At 44.4% G+C, this 18,195-nt stretch overlaps 1 protein-coding gene and 1 pseudogene across 1 annotated transcript in view; one reads left to right on the top strand and one right to left on the bottom strand.

Annotated features, from left to right (window-relative positions):
• The window catches only part of Rnf43 (ring finger protein 43), a 68,417-nt gene that overhangs the window by 29,438 nt on the left and 20,784 nt on the right, over nt 1-18,195 (bottom strand). The window lies entirely within an intron of this gene.
• On the top strand, nt 7,372-7,472 carry LOC121141621 (annotated as a pseudogene).

The raw sequence follows: 18,195 nt of genomic DNA, 5'->3' as shown, positions 1-18,195 counted from the left end.
GCTCTACTGTCATCTGGGGCCCTGATATGAATCTTCAGATTTGAAAAACAGTTATTTTTAAGAAGTCATTTAGATATTATTGAAACTAAGAAAACATCAGCCTTTAATCCCAGAGCTTGGGAGTCAGAGACAAGTGGATCTCTGAGTTCAAGACCAGCCTAGTCTACAGAGCAAGTTCTAGCAGGACAGCCAAGACTATACAGAGAAACCCTGTCTCAGTGCCCCCCCCCCCAAAAGCAGGGGAAAGAAAACCCCCCTTTAATATTACACCAAAGAAGTGCTTGCTTCTTTGGTGGGGATTGACTGGCTTTAGCTTTTGGTGCCTCAGTATTTCCAGTTAACTTCAATCCCTACCAAGGTTTCACTGTGATCAGGCCCAGGGGTCTGTACAGAGAAGTTCTGGGAAAATTCAGAGTAAATTCGGTCCCAGTGAGATTCTGTATTTTTTTTTCTGAGTAGCTCTTTTTGCTTCCTTTTGAGAGGTGAATTAATTTCTTTTCTCTATCCTTTATACTCAGAAAAGTTGATACACATGAAGCCCATGATTACCACTACTGTTCTTTGTTCCAGCTTCCCAAGGACCTCCTGACCAGGGTGCAGCCTACTCCATCCCTGAGGGTGTCTGTAAGCTGCCTCACACCAAAGGCACATGTGCGTCCAACTATTCCAAACATCCCTTGACTCACTCTTTGTGGACTATGAGCTCTTTGTTATTTCCTAATTGCACAGACCTCTTTGTTTTTCTTGCTGGGCATGGATAGTTAAGGGACACTGAAAAGATAATCGAGGGCTGATAAATGGAAGAAGACTCCTCGGTTATCAAATTGACAATGCAAAGAAGTCCCTATTGACATTGCCCCAGAGACACCGAGAAACGCCATGGGCACACTGAGTGGGTTGGAGAAGTACTTGAAGAGCCAGGGAGGGGAGTCAGATTCCTAGGTTGGAGAGTTCACAGGGCAACCACGATCAATACAGCGCTTTTGAACTGCACGGTTATCAAGGTACAAAGCACCACTACCCTTTGTCCTTTTTCTTTTTCATTCCGCTAATGGAACTCTTTGCCCTAAATTAAGATTATTACTTAGCTTTGATGTTGCTTTTATGTTTGCAAAATGTTTTACAATCCTTCATTAGCTGTTTTATTCTCATCTCATTAGCATCACCCATTTCACAAAGCAGGTAACTCAAGACTCAAGAGACAAACAACACAACCGGTGCTGAGCTTGTGACCTGAGTCCTGGCCATAGACTTTACAGACCCAAGCTAATGGAGACTTGGTAGACCACAGGGAAACTGGAGCAAAAGAGCCAAAGTCTTTACAAGAGTTTGCTTGGAGGGGGAGAGACCCAAAGACCAACTGCTCTCCAATGACTTGATGAAAGCAGCACGTTGTTAGGTTAATTTGTTGGCAATAAAATTGAAAATTCTCACTAGCTCAAATTAAAAGTGTGGCAACTAAACGTTTCTTTAATAGGAAAACAGTCTTCTTGATTGACTAACGGCCTCTATAAGCAGGGCTGAGGAGAGGAAAAAAGAAAGGGTCTGAACTTAATGGCGTCTGCCATTTCTCAAGGAGAGGATCTACACTAAAAAAGCAGTGTCCCTCAGTGACCCTGCCCTGGGCAGTCTCTACTCTCCTTACTGCGTGTGACACACCGCTGTACAGTGCTTCGCTTCTGACTCCTCCATTTGCCATGGTTTCCTCCTCTTCTCGTCCTTTGCCTCTCATCTAATGTGTACACATTTCCTAAGAATATATTCTGTCACCTCTCTTCTGGAGCTCCTATACACTCTAGGATTTTCAGATGATCCCTAAATCAGGTCTCTAAAGTCAGATTGACCTGTAATTCCATAGGCCCATTAGACATTATTTCTCTGTTGTCCTAAGGGTACTCCCCAAACTCAAAATATATGGAACCGAAATATCACCTTCTGCCAGCATGAATCCTAAGCTAATACCCATTTTTAAGTTGTTGTTTTGTTTTGTTTTTTTGAGACATAGTTTCTCTGTGTAGCCCTGGCTGTTCTGGAACTCACTCTGTAGACCAGACTGGCCTTAACTCATAGATCTGTCTGCCTCTGCCTCCCAAGTTCTGGGATTAAAGGTGTGCACTGCCGCCGCCACCACCACCTGGCGCCAATAGCCCTTCTTATCTGACTTATCTTTGTTGGGGTCACCACACCCCAGAGTCACTATGAATCCTTGCTATATGTAATCACTAGTCTTAGAAAGCTACCTTCCCTGTTGCTAGAGTCAGAGGCATTAGAACAGACTTCTAACTCCTCTCTCATCATTCTAACTCTCTCTGGGAATTCTGTAAGGACAATATTCCTAAACAAAATGCTGTTATCATCGTTCTGTTCAGAAATGGACAGTTTTCTGAATTAAATTCACTCTTTGGCCTATTAAATGGAGACACTTCTACACAGCCTTTGGGAACAGTAAACTTGGTTTTGCATTTCAACCCTGGCACTTCTAAGATGTGAGTGACCTAAATGGGAAAACAGGGATGGAGAGATGTTCTAACAGTTAAAAAGTCTGTATTGCTCTTGTAGAGAATCTGAATTAAGTTCCTAGCACTAGCTGAGTGGCTCACACAGCTCAAGGGAGATCCGATGCCTCTGGTCTCAGACAGAATCTGCACTCACATCTATGTACCCTAGCACATACATACAATTAAAAATAAAGTTATCTGGTTAGAAGTGGTGGCGAAAACCTTTAATCCAAGTACTGAGGAGGAAGAAGCAGGTGGAGCTCTGTGAGTTCAAGGCTAGCCTGATCTACATAGTGAATTCCTGGCCTGTTTCAAGTAAAACAACAACAATAATAAATGATAGTAGCAATAATATATTTTAAAAAAAGAACACTATCTAAAAAGATGAGCGTAGAGATGAAATTGCATATTTAAAACATTCTCTATTCTTACACATAGTATCAACACAAAGTATGACTTCTACTCATCTCTTCAGTGTGGTCCCTGTTTCTCTGCTAAATGCAGATTGTTCAAAACAAACAGCATCACTGTTTGAATGTTCTCTTGGACTATGCATCATTCCCGTTCTACAACATATGCAAATCCATGCCACTTAGCCATCAAGGACACCTGTACATGCTGTTTCTTTCATGGAGAATCTCTTCTTTAAAGAAATGCCAAAAACATCTCCTTGTGCCCTTTGTCAATTACACGAGAGTATAATTGTCTTCATATCTCACAAAGCACAATGTCCTAGCACAACAATCCATAAATGGGTGCTTTATTGATAATAAAAGCTTGAGCTTTTGGTATCCCAAGAGAGTGTTTGGTTGAATTACACACTAAGCACTTTTAAATAGCAGACAACTGAAAAAGAAGCTGAGTGACTCTGGAATTAGATCCATTCCTAATTCAGCCAACAGGGATTGTCCAGACCTTGTTCCTACTTAAGACACAGTAAGGTGGCTATTGGGTGAGCCACAGAAATCCATTTGCATACTTTTACTTTTATTTTACTTTACTTTGTGTGTCAAGGTCAGAGGTCAATCTTGGGTACCTTCCTTGGTTACTCAAACCTTATTTTTTGAAACAACATCTCTCACTGAACCTGGAGCTAGACTGGCTGGTAAGTGACCTTCAAGACGTACATTGGTGGTGCATGTCTTTAATCCCAGCTTTCAGGAGGCAGAGGCAGACAGATCTCTGTGAGTTCGAAGCTAGCCTGGTCTACAGAGCGAGTGCCAGGATAGGCTCCAAGGCTACACAGAGAAACTCTGTCTCCGGAAAAAAAAAAAAAAAGAATTTACCCCTCTCAGCTCCCACCTCGTCTTCTGGTGCTGGGTTCTAGAAGCATACCGCTGCATGCTGCATTTCATTGATGCTGGCATCCACCGTCAGGTTCTTATATTAGTGGGTAAGTCACTTTCCCTACCAAGCTATCTACCCAGCTCTACTTGGATATATTAAAAAACTATTTTTTAGATTTACTTTGTATGAGTGTTTTGCTTGCATATATGTATGTGTACCATGTGTGTCTGGTGCTCATGGAGGTCCCCTGGAATTGGAGTTTGGAGGGTTGTGAATAACTGTGTGGGTTTGGGGAACTGAATGCTCTTAACCACTGAGCCATCTCTCCAGCAACTCTCTCCCATTTGAATACATTTAAATGAAAACATATTTGTCGTAGAAATAAGCAAGACAAGTCACACAACACCTATATTAGGAATCAACCTCTATTAGGCTGACAATGACTCCAACAGTCATGTATTTCATGGGTTCTGATGGTGGTGGCTCAGCAAAGATGTAAGTATACCTTCCTCTGGCTTTCTTCCAATGCGTCTCTCTTGGCCCAGCTAACAAATGGGTAATGATATGACATCAGCCATCATGGAGTGGCTGGGACATAAGGTGGCCTCATAGTGCCATATAATGTGGCACCAAGTCTCTGAATCATCAACCGCAGGTGCATCGACCCCCCCCACATCCCTGCTTCATAAAAACCGCCTTATCTGCTATGTGTGTTGACACAGTGACTGTGCTAAGAGCACTTTCCTTTGCTCTTCTTAGTGTTTGTTCTCTGTTCGGGTGGGTACTCCAGTGTGGAAGCCTATAAAGGAGTTCATGGGGTGTAAGACTGACACCCGGCCACTAGACAGTGTCTCTGTCCTCGGGTAGGCTCACCTCAGAAAACAGCAGCAGATCTAATTGCTAAGCCAACACCTACCTAGAATACTTCAAAGGTTGAATCCCCCTTCCTAGCCAAATAACTAACTACTGTCTGTCACTAAGCCTGGGCATTATCAGACCTGTGCCTGGGGCTGCTTTTCTCCCCAAAATAAGAGCTGCTACACTTTCCTCCAAACCCTTTGTAGTAGACAGAATCAATGGCACCCAGAGCTCTTTGTCAAGATACAGGGAATCCCTTGATGTGACCCCTGAACATGTAGAGATGGATAGACATGCATAGATACATTCCTTCTGGATGCATCAGAATGGTACTGAAATATGGCCTTTTATAAAGTTGGCAAGAAGCCGCGCGGTGGTGGAGCACGCCTTTAATCCCAACACTCGGGAGGCAGAGGCAGGCGGATCTCTGTGAGTTCGAGGCTGGGCTGGACCGATAGCCTCCAAAACAATACAGAGAAACCCTGTCTCGAAAAACAATAATAAAAAAAAAAGTTGGCAAGAGCCGGGAAGCTGTGGTTCATGCCTTTAACTCCTGCACTCGGGAGGCAGAGGCAGGCAGATCTTTCTGAGTTCGAGGTCTATTGAGTGAGTTCCAGAACAACCAGGGTTGTTTCACAGAGAAACTCTGTCTTGAAAAAAAATAAGATATTATAAAGTTGGAACATATTTGATGAACAACTACTTTCTTCCTAAAATTGTGGTAGGTTGCTCATTGAGGAGAACACACACACACACATACACACAAGGCTAACCGTGATATAAAAGGGTATGTTAAGTGTTACACTGTGTTTCAGGCCCTGTGGATTGTGAGTGTCTTCAAATAGCTTTTACAGAGGGCAGGGTTTAGACAGGAGAAAAATAGCCACATTTGAGGGGGGATAAAAAGCGGGACCTTTCAAATGAGGTTTTTGGAACTTCTTAGTTTCAGCCTTGAGATGAAACGGAGAACTAGGTGAGGGAAGTGACTTTGAAGGCTGTTTCCCTCAGTCTTCAAAGAGCAGGGAGACCTGTCTGACTGAAAACCAGATCTGAAAGCAGCTTGGCTAGGCCCCTGAGATGGCTGTGTAGGTAAAGCCATTTGCCATGCAGGCCTGACTACCTGAGCCTGACCCCCAGAGTCCCCAAGCGGAAGGAGAGAACTGACGCTTGAAAGCAGTCCTCTGACCTCCAGACACTTGCCGTGTGTGCGTGTACACACACACATATGCACACTTACACACACACACACAGTTACTCTTTGGCTCTCACACACACTCACTCACACATGTGTACACACATGCACAGTCACTCTTACACTCACACACTCTCACACACACTCATACATATTCATACACACTCAGTAGTAATAATAAAAGTAATAATAAGTAATTTCTAGAGTTTGGAGAGCTGAGAGAGGGTCAGAGTTTGACCTGCACATGAAGAGTCAGAGTTAGCTTGTGGAGACAGTGAGAAGCCCTGGAGCACTCCCTCCTAAAAGGGATGCCTTCATCAACGCCCTCCCCTCAGGGCTCAAGGACCAGTGTGCAAGAGGAGGCAGAAAGATCGTAGGAACCAGAGGTGATGGGTGATTTCCAAGGCAACAATGTATTCCAGACACAACAGGGCAGATGCACATACAAACTCACAGACGGTGCAGCATGCACAGGACATGCAGGGGTTCAAGTCAAAGGGTGTCCCAGCTCTGAGAGGAGGAAGTAGACATGGGCTCCCATTCCTAATTAAGAAGCTATCTGCAATGAACAACTGCTTGCAAGGGAAAAATTAGTTTTCTCCAATGAAGTCTCACTGGCATATCAGCCGCACTTCAAGGCAGGGCCCACACTCATTAGCTGGCCAACACAAAATGAACTAATCGGAGTTTTTGTAGATTTTCATCTCATTTTGCTTCATTTGGGCATGTTTTTGTCCTATTTCGCTTGTATATTTTGTTTTCCACTTCTGTGGAGTTTTGCATTTATTGGGTTCTTGTGTTTTAAAGAAAGAGGGAGGGCAAGGAACTAGGGAGGTGGGGGAGGGCCTGGGAAGAGCTGGGGTAAAGAAAGGCAAGTGTGTCTTTCTATATGAGGAAAAAGACTCAGCCTAAACTTCTGAACAAAACAGTGTTGTGAAGGGCGATGTGGCTCATGCCTGCAATCTCAGCACTCTGGAGGCTGAGGGAGGAAGGCTGACCATGAGCTGGAGGCCAGCCCAAGCAACATAATGGGTTCAAGGCTAGCCTGGGTGCATACAGCAAAATTCTGTCCCAAACAAACAAACATCCCCTCCAAAAACAAACAAGCCCTCAATATTGTAAGCATCTTTTTAAATTAATTAACTTATTTATTGCGTATACATAATTCCTGTCTGCACACCAGATCTCTCTCGTTGACAGTTGTGAGCCACCATGTGGTGCTGGGACTTGAACTCAAGACCTCAGGAAGAGCAGCCAGGGCTCTTAACCTCTGAGCCATCTCTCCAGCCCCTATTGTAAGCATCTTAATTTTACTCTGAAGAAACACTGGTGTCAGAAAGAAACAAAACAGCTATCCCAAGACTCTAGGCTGGCTCCATGATGGTGTGACCTCTGACAGCGGCCATTATAAGGGGTGAATTGAAGACATTATGGAGGAAATGGTGAAAGTATTTGCTGACAGACTGGGTCATAGGGGTGAAGGAGAGGCAGAGCTGATGTTCTAAACCTGAGAACTAGGGTGCACGGGGAATGTTTGTCTCACTTCAGTAGCTCATACACTAAAATTGGACCGATGCAGAGAAGATTGGCCTCTGTGCAAGGATGTCACGCATATTCGTGAAGCATCCCACGTTTTTAAACCAAAACAAAAGACGTTCATTAACAAACAGGGAAACTGAAGGTGGAAGTTAGCTTTAACCAGGGAAAAGCTAAGTCAGTCTTGAAAGACACGGAACAAGAGATGAACACTTAAACCTGGTGGGCAGCTGGAAATGAGAAGGGAGTTTGAGCCAGGTATAGTGACTCATGCTTGTAGGACTCATGGGGGTGAAGCAGGAGGATTGTCAGCCTGGGCTACCTGGGCTACGTAGTGAGTTCTAGGCCAACCAGGACTACATAGTGATGTACTATCTCATAGTGATGTACTATCTCAACAGCAACAAAGAACAAATGAAAGAGATGAAGGTATACATTTGCAAAAACACTGTTTATATCTTTAGATCTGGCCGCAGGATGGAGCATTTTTTTAAGGATGGAACACTTTAAATGCTAAGATTCATATATGGAAATGCTCAGAAGGAAAAACATGCCAGGAGTCTGTGGCTAATTCTTGGTTCATCCGAGCTGGTTTCACCACAGTAAGTCCAGAGAGATGATGCTGTGCTGCTTGCCATGCCACAATGTGACTCAGACTGGCTTAGTTTTTATTTTAAAAATTTAATGTAATTTATTTTTATGATGATTGTGGTGATGACGTGTGTGTGTGTGTGTGTGTGTGGTGTGTGTGTATGTGCGTGCGCGCAGTCACATATCATGGTACTCATGCAATGGTCAGAGACTGACTTTGAGGGATCAGTTATCTCCCTCTACCTTCATGTGGGTTCTGGGGACAGGACCCGGGTGCCAGGCTTATAATATCAAGTGCCTTTCCCCACTGAGCCTTCTCACTGGCCCCAACTAGGTTTTATTTATTTATTTATTTATTTTTGAGTCAGAATCTCACCAAATAGCTCTGCTATTCTGGGACTCAATGTGGAACAATCTGACTGCCCAAATACTGGGATTGCAGGTATATGCCATCATGCCCAGCCATCCAGTTGGTTTTAATATAACCTAATGTACATACTAAGGGGGTCATTAGTTCAGGAAAATGGAAACACCCGAAGCCAGGGTAAACTGCATGCCTACTCTCTAAAGATGCCAAAGAAACTGAGCAGGAACCCTGGTTTTACTCGCTCCCTGGGCCACACCGCCTGTTCTGTAGTCAACTAACTTTTTTTCCTAAAGCAAGCTCCTACCAGCTGTTTCAGAGCTAGTAAAACATTGAATGCCTGTTGGTTGGAAGTAGGAGACTGACCTAGCCTCAGGAACACGACCTTATGGCTGCATTTTGTCTTTTCAAGCAAGACAAAAATCTCCCATAATCAAGTGGTCACGTATGAAAAATTAAAGTCAATCTTCACATAAGCTCTGTTTGTCTGTTCTGGCCATGTGGTGACAGCTGCAACTGTTAATGTCACAATGACCATAGGTAGGAAGTAGCCTAGAGCAGTGTTTCTTAACAGGTAGACCAGGAGCACCAATGACACCTGGGAAGTTTCAGAAGAGCAAGTTTCAAGCCCTACATCAGACACACTCAAAAATCATTGAGGGGAGCCTTGCTGTCTGCATTTTAGTGAACCTAAAGCTGATTCTGATACACTTGTGCAGCATTGACTGGAGGGAGAAAACAATTCCAGGGGTTTTCTCCAGTATTCACAGAAGAAAAGCAACCAGAATGGGAAGCCAAAAGTCGAGATGGATCATGTCTCAAAAGGCAGATTCTATATTCATGAAGAAAACTGGAGGCTTCCTCTGTTGCCTCCCCATCACATTTGGGTTGTACGTGACCTCAGAATTAACCAGTGCGTTCAACTGAGCCAGTCAGAGAGCACACCTCAGTGCTTCCGTGTACGAGGACGGTGTGGAGTCTGTATTTCCATGACTCTGCTCCACAAATAGGATCTAACGCGTGCTTTCAGATAACCACCCTCCATCCACCATGAACAAATAACAATGCTGAGCAAACTGGATTTGTTTGCTTTAGTGCCTGTGTTCTTTCTTCTCAAGGGACGAATTTCTTAAAGATTGAATCACCACTTTTTCCATTAAGTGGGGGAAATGCTAGTTGTCTGGGATGAAAGGACAGACACCCTGCTCTTCCTCAGCAAGTCAGTGAGCTGGAGGCTGAGCCCATGAGGGACGCTAATGCTAAACATCTCCTCCCCCACACACCCCCCCCACATTTACCGAGTACACCACAGGGCAGTGCTCTCTCTCTCTGTCTCTCTCTGTCTCTCTCTATCTCTCTCTCTCTCTGACACACACACACACACACACACACACTGTGTACACCCAAGGCTCTAACAAGAACACTGTCAGCAGCCCTCTCTGCCTTCTTTTTTTTTTTTTTTTTATCTCAGTTCCCCAAAGCTACCTTCAGAATCCACACAGAAAATTCAGATGGGGAGAAACAGACAAACCTCAAATCCAAAATAAATAAGATGACCCAGAAATCCGAGCAAAAAGCTAAGTAAACAACGGAAACAGGAGGCATCGGATCAGGAGCTGCTGGTCTAAAGGCAGCCTGGCCTTACCCAGGAAGGGTGTCTTCATGACTCTCGTTAATTTCCTTTAGTTAGGAGGGTAAGGTAAATGCTGTAATACTGTTTTGTTGAGGAAGAATCCAGCCGCTTACACTTGGGATGTAGAAGAGGCAAAACCTGGAGATGTTGTTCAGCTTGAATGACACTGATGTGGAATTTTATTACACATTTACACAAAACTTCTGGCTAGAGCAGGTATGTAGCTGGGTCGGTAGAAGTTCAAGATCACCCTTGGCTACATAGAAAGTTTGAGGCATAGGCTAGAGACTCTCAAAACAAAACAAAATAATAAGCAAACAGAAACTATGGTCTAATCTAAATTCTAGTACTCGACTTTACCAAATAAACTGTTTCTGCCAACATTAGCCTTTATATTTAATTATCTTCAAAAACATTAACCAGGAAAGGGTTTTCTACATTGGGCATTGTGGCTCAAAACAATAATGCCAGCCTTTGGGGCATAGGCAGGAGGACTGCCTTGAGTTTAAGGCTAACCTGTGCAATGCAGTGAGTTCCAAACCGGCCTAGGCTACGATGCGAGTCTCTGTCTAAAATTGAAGAGATGAGGCAGGGGCATAGTGTCATTGATAAAACACTTTGGTAAATCCGGTTGGTATTCCTATACCATTTAGGGACCAGAACACTCAGTGGGAAAACAGGCCTCACAACTGTACCTCTACAAAACTCTAGCCCATGCTCTGAAGGCTAAGACAGGGTTAGGGGCTGCTTGAGGCAGCTCAACTGATAGAGTGCTCCCTTAGCACGAACAAAACCCTAGACCTGATCACCGGCACTGCACACCTGTGTGTGGTGGGCCACATCACACCAGTGACTCCAGCGCTGGGGAGAAGGAGGCAGAGGATCAGGAGCTCAAAGTCATTCCCAGACTGGACTCGGTGAGACCTGGTCTTATAAAACAAACACCTCACAAGTTTAATGATTCCAGTGAAGTGGCTAAAACAGCCCATTGCTCAGAGATTTTCGTTAGAAAAGGGAAGGAAGTGAAAGAGAAACCAGTTTTTTAAACACACTGAAACATATTTTACTTTTCACAGAATGCGAAGGGGTTTCCCCTCTCCCTTGTGAGTACGGCGGCTCTCACTGTGGGCGTCTGCAGAAACCCATTGTACAGTTCACTTGGCACTTATAATAAACTCGGACAGCTTATCTCTCCTGTATATCTAGCATTATCTTAAGGTCTCAGTCGGCAAGCACCTTCGGGGCAGGAATGTTTGTTATCTTCGGCTCCTGGCCGGATGGGGGCTCGCTAGTGCCGTATGCCCTGAACTAGGGTCTGGGAATATTGAGCAATTGTGTAGCTAATAGGACACATGGAATACTCTCAGGAGCAAACTCAGAATCAATGTGGAGCGAAGGGGCAAAGAGAAATGTGAGGGGTAGGGGTCCAAAGTTTGCAGATGTTAAGTGTGGGTGGGAAATCTGAGTGAAAAGAGAAATTTCTTTTCTTTCCTTCTTTCTTTCTTCCTTTTTTTTTTTTAATTTTTTGAGATAGGGTTTCTCTGTGTAGCTTTGTAGGCCAAGCTGGCCTCGAACTCACAGAGATCTGTGCCTGCCTCTGCCTCCCAAGTAGGCATGTGCCACCACTGCCTGGCTTGGAAAGTGAAATTTCTAATTCCTTCCCTGTTGTTTGTTCCTGGCCCCACTCCCCACATTTTTCCTTTCCAGAATCAGTCAGGTGCAAAACAAAAGGGAATGAATGGCTTAGTTATCGCTGCAATGTGTAAAGCTTGAGAGCCAGTCACTTGGAGAAGGCCCCATTTTATGTCCCTGCAGGTCCTGGGTCTCGGTGCTATGCACAGAGTGTCACGGCTGCAATGCCATCGTGGAGGCCGATCCTGGCCGCCTGGCTCCTGAGCAGCAGAGACGAAAGGCTTCTTCTAATGTAATAAAGGACGGCCTCTCGGTGCCGTTTGAACTGTTTACAGACTGAGTTAACGATTACAGGCAGTGTGTATCTTGGCCAGGTGCCTGAAATTCTTACCCACCCGTCAGATATTATCAAAGAGCCCTTCCATGCTTGGCTGGAGTCCTTCCAAAGTACCTCACAGAGATGCCGACACAAAAGGACTGTTCAGAATCATCTCTCTCTCTCTCTCTCTCTCTCTCTCTCTCTCTCTCTCTCTCTCTCTCTCTCTCTCTCTCTCTCTCTCTCTCCCTTGGCCCTTTCTCCTTTCCTCCGTCTTCCCTTCTACTCCCCTCCCTTTCCTTCCTTCCCTCTCTCCTGGATCAGAGCGAAACAGTCAGAAACTGGGCATGAATTAGATGCTGAAGACACTGGATGTTCAGGGCTGCTTGGACGGAGGAAAGCGTGAAGGCCAGTCCTGGAGCCAGGAGCCTTAGACTACCTGTAAAGCACTTTAGGACGTATGGGTAAGAGCCTTTGCAACTGGCAGCCAGAGAATGAGAGGCTAGAGAAATAAAATCCTTGTCATGAAACAAAAATATATACCGTGTGACATGGCCAACAGTCCCTAAGACAAAAGACCTAGAAGAATTGACTACATACAGTGGGCAGAGAAGTGCAAAGGGCAACACACAAGTCATAAAAAAGAAAAATAACCTTGATGCCATAACAGAACAGGGAACTTCAAAAATGATATCACAGCCCAGCATGGGTGATGCTCGCTTATAGTCCTAGCACTTTGGAGGGTGAGGCAGTGATTGAGGCAAGTTCATCGCCAGCCCAGGCCATAGGAAAGAGCACACCTGGACTACACAGCAAGACTTGACTCAAACAAGAAAAAGGGCCGGATGTGGTGGTACACAGCCAGTGTCAGCACTTGGGAGGTTCGGGAGGTAGAGGCCAGGCTACATGAGACCTTGTCTCAGAACAAAACAAAACAAAAATAAATGAGGGAGAACTAAGATGCCCCTTATTGGGCTGAAGCCCCAGAGACGGATGCACCTGGGAGAATGATTAGAAGGCTTCTTGGAAGCACACACTGAGCAAAAAGCATTTGATCAAGGGAGATCACAGAAACCTGTTGGTTCCTGAACACATTTGGGAGGGGAATTAATGATGGCCACTGCATCAAAGATAGAGATATTTAAGGTCAATATGAAAGGCAGTTATACACTCCAAAACTTCCTACCACAACTCCCTCAAAGGGGAGTGTCTGCTTTCAAAATTTAAGGAGAAATTACATGGTTTAAAAAAATTTCCAGCCGGGCGTTAGTGGCGCATGCCTTTAATCCCAGCACTCGGGAGGCAGAGGCAGGCAGATCTCTGTGAGTTCCAGACCAGCCTGGTCTACAGAGCGAGTTCCAGGACAGCCTCCAAAGCCACAGAGAAACCCTGTCTCGAAAAAACCAAAAAAAAAATTTCCATACACAAACTCATGTCGACAACATAACTTTTCACCAAATCACCTTAGAAGAAACTCTGGGATTGAGGTTATAGCTCCATGGTAGATGCACACTCAGCACAGATCAGGCCTTGAGTAAAAACAAAAAGAAATGAAATGCAACGCCCACCCTTTTGTCTCTATGAGAATACAATCATCACTATGCCGTTACGTTTGCTTGAACATCTTTTGTAGCTGCGATGGGATACGACTGTACTAACTTGTTGGTAAATGGAGCTGTTTTGGGAGCAGCTGGGGGCCTACCCTGTGCGGCAGGAGACAGGCCCTCATGTCAAGACTACTCTTCAAGTCATCTGCCTGGAAGAGGAGATGAACTGGAATTATTGTTCTTTTCTCAGATGGGAGTCTCGCAAAGCCCAGTTTTTCTTTGAACTCCTTACGTAGTTGAGGATGACCTTCACTTCCTGATTCAGCTGTCTCTGTCTCCCAAGCGCTGAAACTGCTGGCCGGAGACACCATGCCCATTTGCCGTTATTATTTTCAGTAACTGATTTGATTTTTGAGGTTTGCCGTGTGCTTTATGCAATCTGTGCCACACCACACTTAATGCAGTGCACCTTTTTGTTTTCCTTTCTTTTTTTTTTCCAGTGCTGGGAACTGAACCCAGGGTTTCCGGCACACTAAACACATCCTCCATCCCTTAGCCACTCCAGCACTCAGTGTGTAGTTACTTGGACTGTAGCCCATGAATAACACACTAATGCAAACAATTACATATTGCTGGAGTGAAGCACTCCCCACAGTCTCTGGGCCCCTATCTGCTGGGTACCCTTCTTTTTCAGACTAAGGTCTCAGTTTGATTTTCAGAATACAAGAAGTCTTGGTTGCACTGAACTTGTGAAAACTTTGTGAGTTGACAGTAAGCTTGACAGATTAAACTACAAAAGGAAACCTTAAGGAGATGATGAGTTTTAGAAGAAATCCCAGGGGATACCATAGAATTTGGCCCTGTATCACTCTAGAAAAATAACCTCAAAGGAGGATGAGAACGCGCCTCAAGCCTGAGACAGTGTCAGAGTGAATGGAGAACAGCTGTGCTGTAGATTTTGTACAGATGGAGAGGCATCATATAGAAAGTTCTTTGGGGAACAGAAGAAGTCAAGTGAGCTAGAACGTGATACCATTGTAATTGTGAAATATGCAGAAACCAGATATTCAATAATCTTCCTCACACAGTGTGTACTTACTCCCCACTGCTCGGAGCCCCTGCTTGGAAGACAGATTAGTACACAAGAGTTCAAAGAGGCCTAACAAAAGGACAGGACTTGAGCCAATGACCCACTGGGGACCGGCAAAGGACTTTAGAGACTAACAATGGAAAGGGCACAGTGTAGCAGCTCCTCCTCCACTAACTGGGCTGCCCCAGATGCACTGGCATCACTGAAATGCCAACTGTGTCTTTGAACTTTAGGACTAGTAGGGGAAAATAGCCCCTTTCATCCTCCCATCCCTTTTTTCCTCTAGAGTTGGGAAAACCCATGGAGGCCCAGTGGGTCCCTGTGTTTATAGACAGTCCTCCTTACCTAGCAAGCTGTGTTTATAGACAGTCCACCTTACCTAGCAAGCTGTGTCTACAGACAGTCCACCTTACCTAGCAAGCTGTGTTTATAAACAGTCCACCTTACCTAGCAAGCTGTGTCTATAGACAGTCCACCTTACCTAGCAAGCTGTGTCTACAGACAGTCCACCCTACCTAGCAAGCTGTGTTTATAGACAGTCCACCTTACCTAGCAAGCTGGGACTCTAGCAAAGATTCTCCAAAGTAGGGCATGGTGCTGGACAGACAAGTGTATCAAGAGGGAAACAGGGCTCCTTATCAGTTCTCCATAGACTGGGTTTGCTTGGACAGATTGGCAATATATGAAAATAGATAAGAAACACTGATTTCCTTCATAAGATTGCTACTACAACCTCACTCTGCCTTCAGTAACTAGCAGGGCCAGCAAACATTAAATAGGATCTTTAGTTACTTTGGGGAAAACGATATAAAGTGATGGCTTACCAAAAGTTGAAAAGTCTGGAACAACAGTCCCTGTCTATCCAAAACCTATGGAAAGAATAAGGCCCATATGAGGCAGTCTGGGGTGGTGGTGAGTTTCCTAGCTTTAAACATACACGCATCTCAGTTATGCCAGATAATTCCCTACTGAGAGGCACTTAAACCTTCCAGCATAGCAACAGCCGTGCCGGCTAACCCTTTTGTGTGAAGGATAGTTTATTATTACGTACATACACGTATGCTCCTATAGATGGTCAGAACTCCCTGCTAAGTAAATCTATTATGGCAATAAAGTCAGAAAGCTATAAAACACAAGAGTCTGAGATGTTCCTCTGGAAGAGAGATTGTAACATCTCTCACTCTAAAAATCTTGTGTTAAACTTCAAAAAGAAAAAACTGCTGCTCAGAAACAGCTATCAGAGCAAACGGCAGAGGGATGTCTGCTTATACTTCACCTCTTCACTGTGAAGTCCCGTAGGAAGCAGCCTTACCACTGAGCTGGAGAAAACCACACATTTCAGTTCTCCTCTGTCATGTTCTGCATTTTCTAATTTTCTCCGAGATCTCGTTCTAATGGGGAAGATGCTGGTCAACATGTAGTCCGGCACGCAGTGCAGTAGCATGCTACTGCAGCCTGTGGGGAATCAGCAGCAGCAGCAAACCAACCAACTCAACAAAGACATTTAAAAACATTTACTGAAACTCCGGACAACAGGCCCGGTCGTCAGCCACCCCCAACTGATACACACAGTGGGTGGCATACACAGCTATGCCCTTTTCCTTTCTGAGAGTGAGGGAAAACAACTACAGATTTGTGTTTTTTTAAAGATGTATTTAGTATGTATCCGGTGTTCTGCCTGCTTGTATCCCTGCAGGCCAGAGGAGGGCGCCAGATCTCATTACAGGTGGTTGTGAGCCATCATGTGGGTGCTGGGAATTGAACTTGGGTCCTCTGGAAGAGCAGGCAGTGCTCTTAACCCCTGAGCCATCTCTCCAGCCCCAACTACAGATTCTTAAGAAGCGTGAAGAATGTGAATGACAGATGAGAAACAGGATGGATCATGATGTAGGTTAAAAACCAACACAACCGGAAGAGATGTGCACCAAAACTGAGAGGAAGACATTTGCAAAAGCATTAGACATCATTTTGTGAAACTGGCTAAAACTATGGGTAGGAGAAGGGACTGGAGGACAAAGGATCACCTATTTTGCATGTGACCAATCTCTGTCTCAGCAGGAAAACTTTCAAAGGACAGATAGCTAATTTTCCTGACGGATCTCCAAAAGCAGTTGTTTTAAGAAATCGGTCCATAAACTGGGCAGTGGTGGTGCATGCCTTTAATCCCAGCACTTGGGAGGCAGAGACAGGTGGATCTCTGTGATTTGAGGCCAGCCTAGTCTACGGAGCTCCAAAGCTACACAAAAGAAACACAAAGAAACACTGTCTCAAAAAAGGAAGAAAGAAAGAAAGAAAGAAAGGAAAAGAAAAAGGAAAGGAAATAAGAGTAGTAGTTTCTTTCCCCTAAAAGGGGTGAAAATTAAGCTTTTATATTTAATATTCTTGCTGGGGTGTGGCTCAGTTGGTAGAGTGATTGTCTGGCATGCACGAAGTCCTGGGTTTGATTCCCCCAGAACAGCAGGAAACAGGTATGGTGGTACAAGCCTTTAGTCCCAACACTTGGGAGGGCAGGCAAGAGGGTCAGAAGTTCAACGCCAGCCTAGGATACATAAGACCCTATCTCAAAATTCTCTCTCTCTCTCTCTCTCTATATATATATATATATATATGTGTGTGTGTGTGTGTGTGTGTGTGTGTTTGTGTGTACATATGGTGTGTATGTACATTTTATTCTCTAAACTGGGCATGGGGATGCATTCCTGCTGTAATCTCAGCATAATCCCAGCACTTGGAAAGTTAAGGCAGAAGGATCATAAAAAGTTGGAGGTCAACCTGGGCTAAGAGTGAAACTCTGTTTTAAAACACGGAATGGGGATGAGTATTTATTCTCTCTACAATATATGCAAATACATATGTGTTCATATGTTTATGTTCAAGATAACCTAAATACTTCTCTTTTTAAATCATTGTTTTTTAATTATCATGGTAGAGTCATAGTTGTTTTAGTATAAAGATAGATATGGTGACAATTTCAATTTTTTTCCTTTAAGTTACTGCCACGACACACCCATCCTTGACCTCAGAACTTGAACTCTTTTGGTGCCAGTGGAAAGGTCCAGGTATCATTGCTTTTTTCCCTCCCAGATTGCACTTATGTGGTGAAAGCTTAGAGGGAAAATGAGTAAATATGTAGCACACCTGTGTCGCCTGTGACCGTCGCACTCAGGAGGCAGGTGCAGGAGAAGTGGGCATTCACTGTCAGCTGCATAACAGGCTGCAGTCCAGCCCGGGGTACACAAGACCCTGCCTCAAAAAATCAAATTGTGCCAGGTGTGGTGGTGCATGTCTCTGATTCCGCACTAGGGAGGCAGAGGCAGGAGAATTTCTATGAGTTTTAGGTTAGTCTGGTCTACAGAGTGAGTTCCAGGCCAGCCAAGGCGACATAGTGAGACCTGATCTAAAAAAACCTAAACAAACAAATAAACGCAACTTAAAAATTACAGGTTAACACGTGTGCGTGTATTCAACGCTATTGTAGGACAACTGTTTAAAAATCTAAAACAGACAAGCCATCAATTAGGACTATTAACAACATGCCCTTTTGTATAAAACACAACAACACCACAAACTTAAAATCAATGAACAACATCTAAAAAGAAAAGAGTTGCAGGCGTTGGTGGCACATGCCTATAATCCTAGCAAGCACTTGGG

The sequence above is a fragment of the Mesocricetus auratus genome, unplaced genomic scaffold (genome assembly GCF_017639785.1).
Source record: "Mesocricetus auratus isolate SY011 unplaced genomic scaffold, BCM_Maur_2.0 Super-Scaffold_100007, whole genome shotgun sequence".
Classification (NCBI taxonomy): domain Eukaryota; kingdom Metazoa; phylum Chordata; class Mammalia; order Rodentia; family Cricetidae; genus Mesocricetus; species Mesocricetus auratus.
Note: the sequence above shows the minus strand (reverse complement) of the source record. Positions and strands in the feature narration are given on the sequence as shown.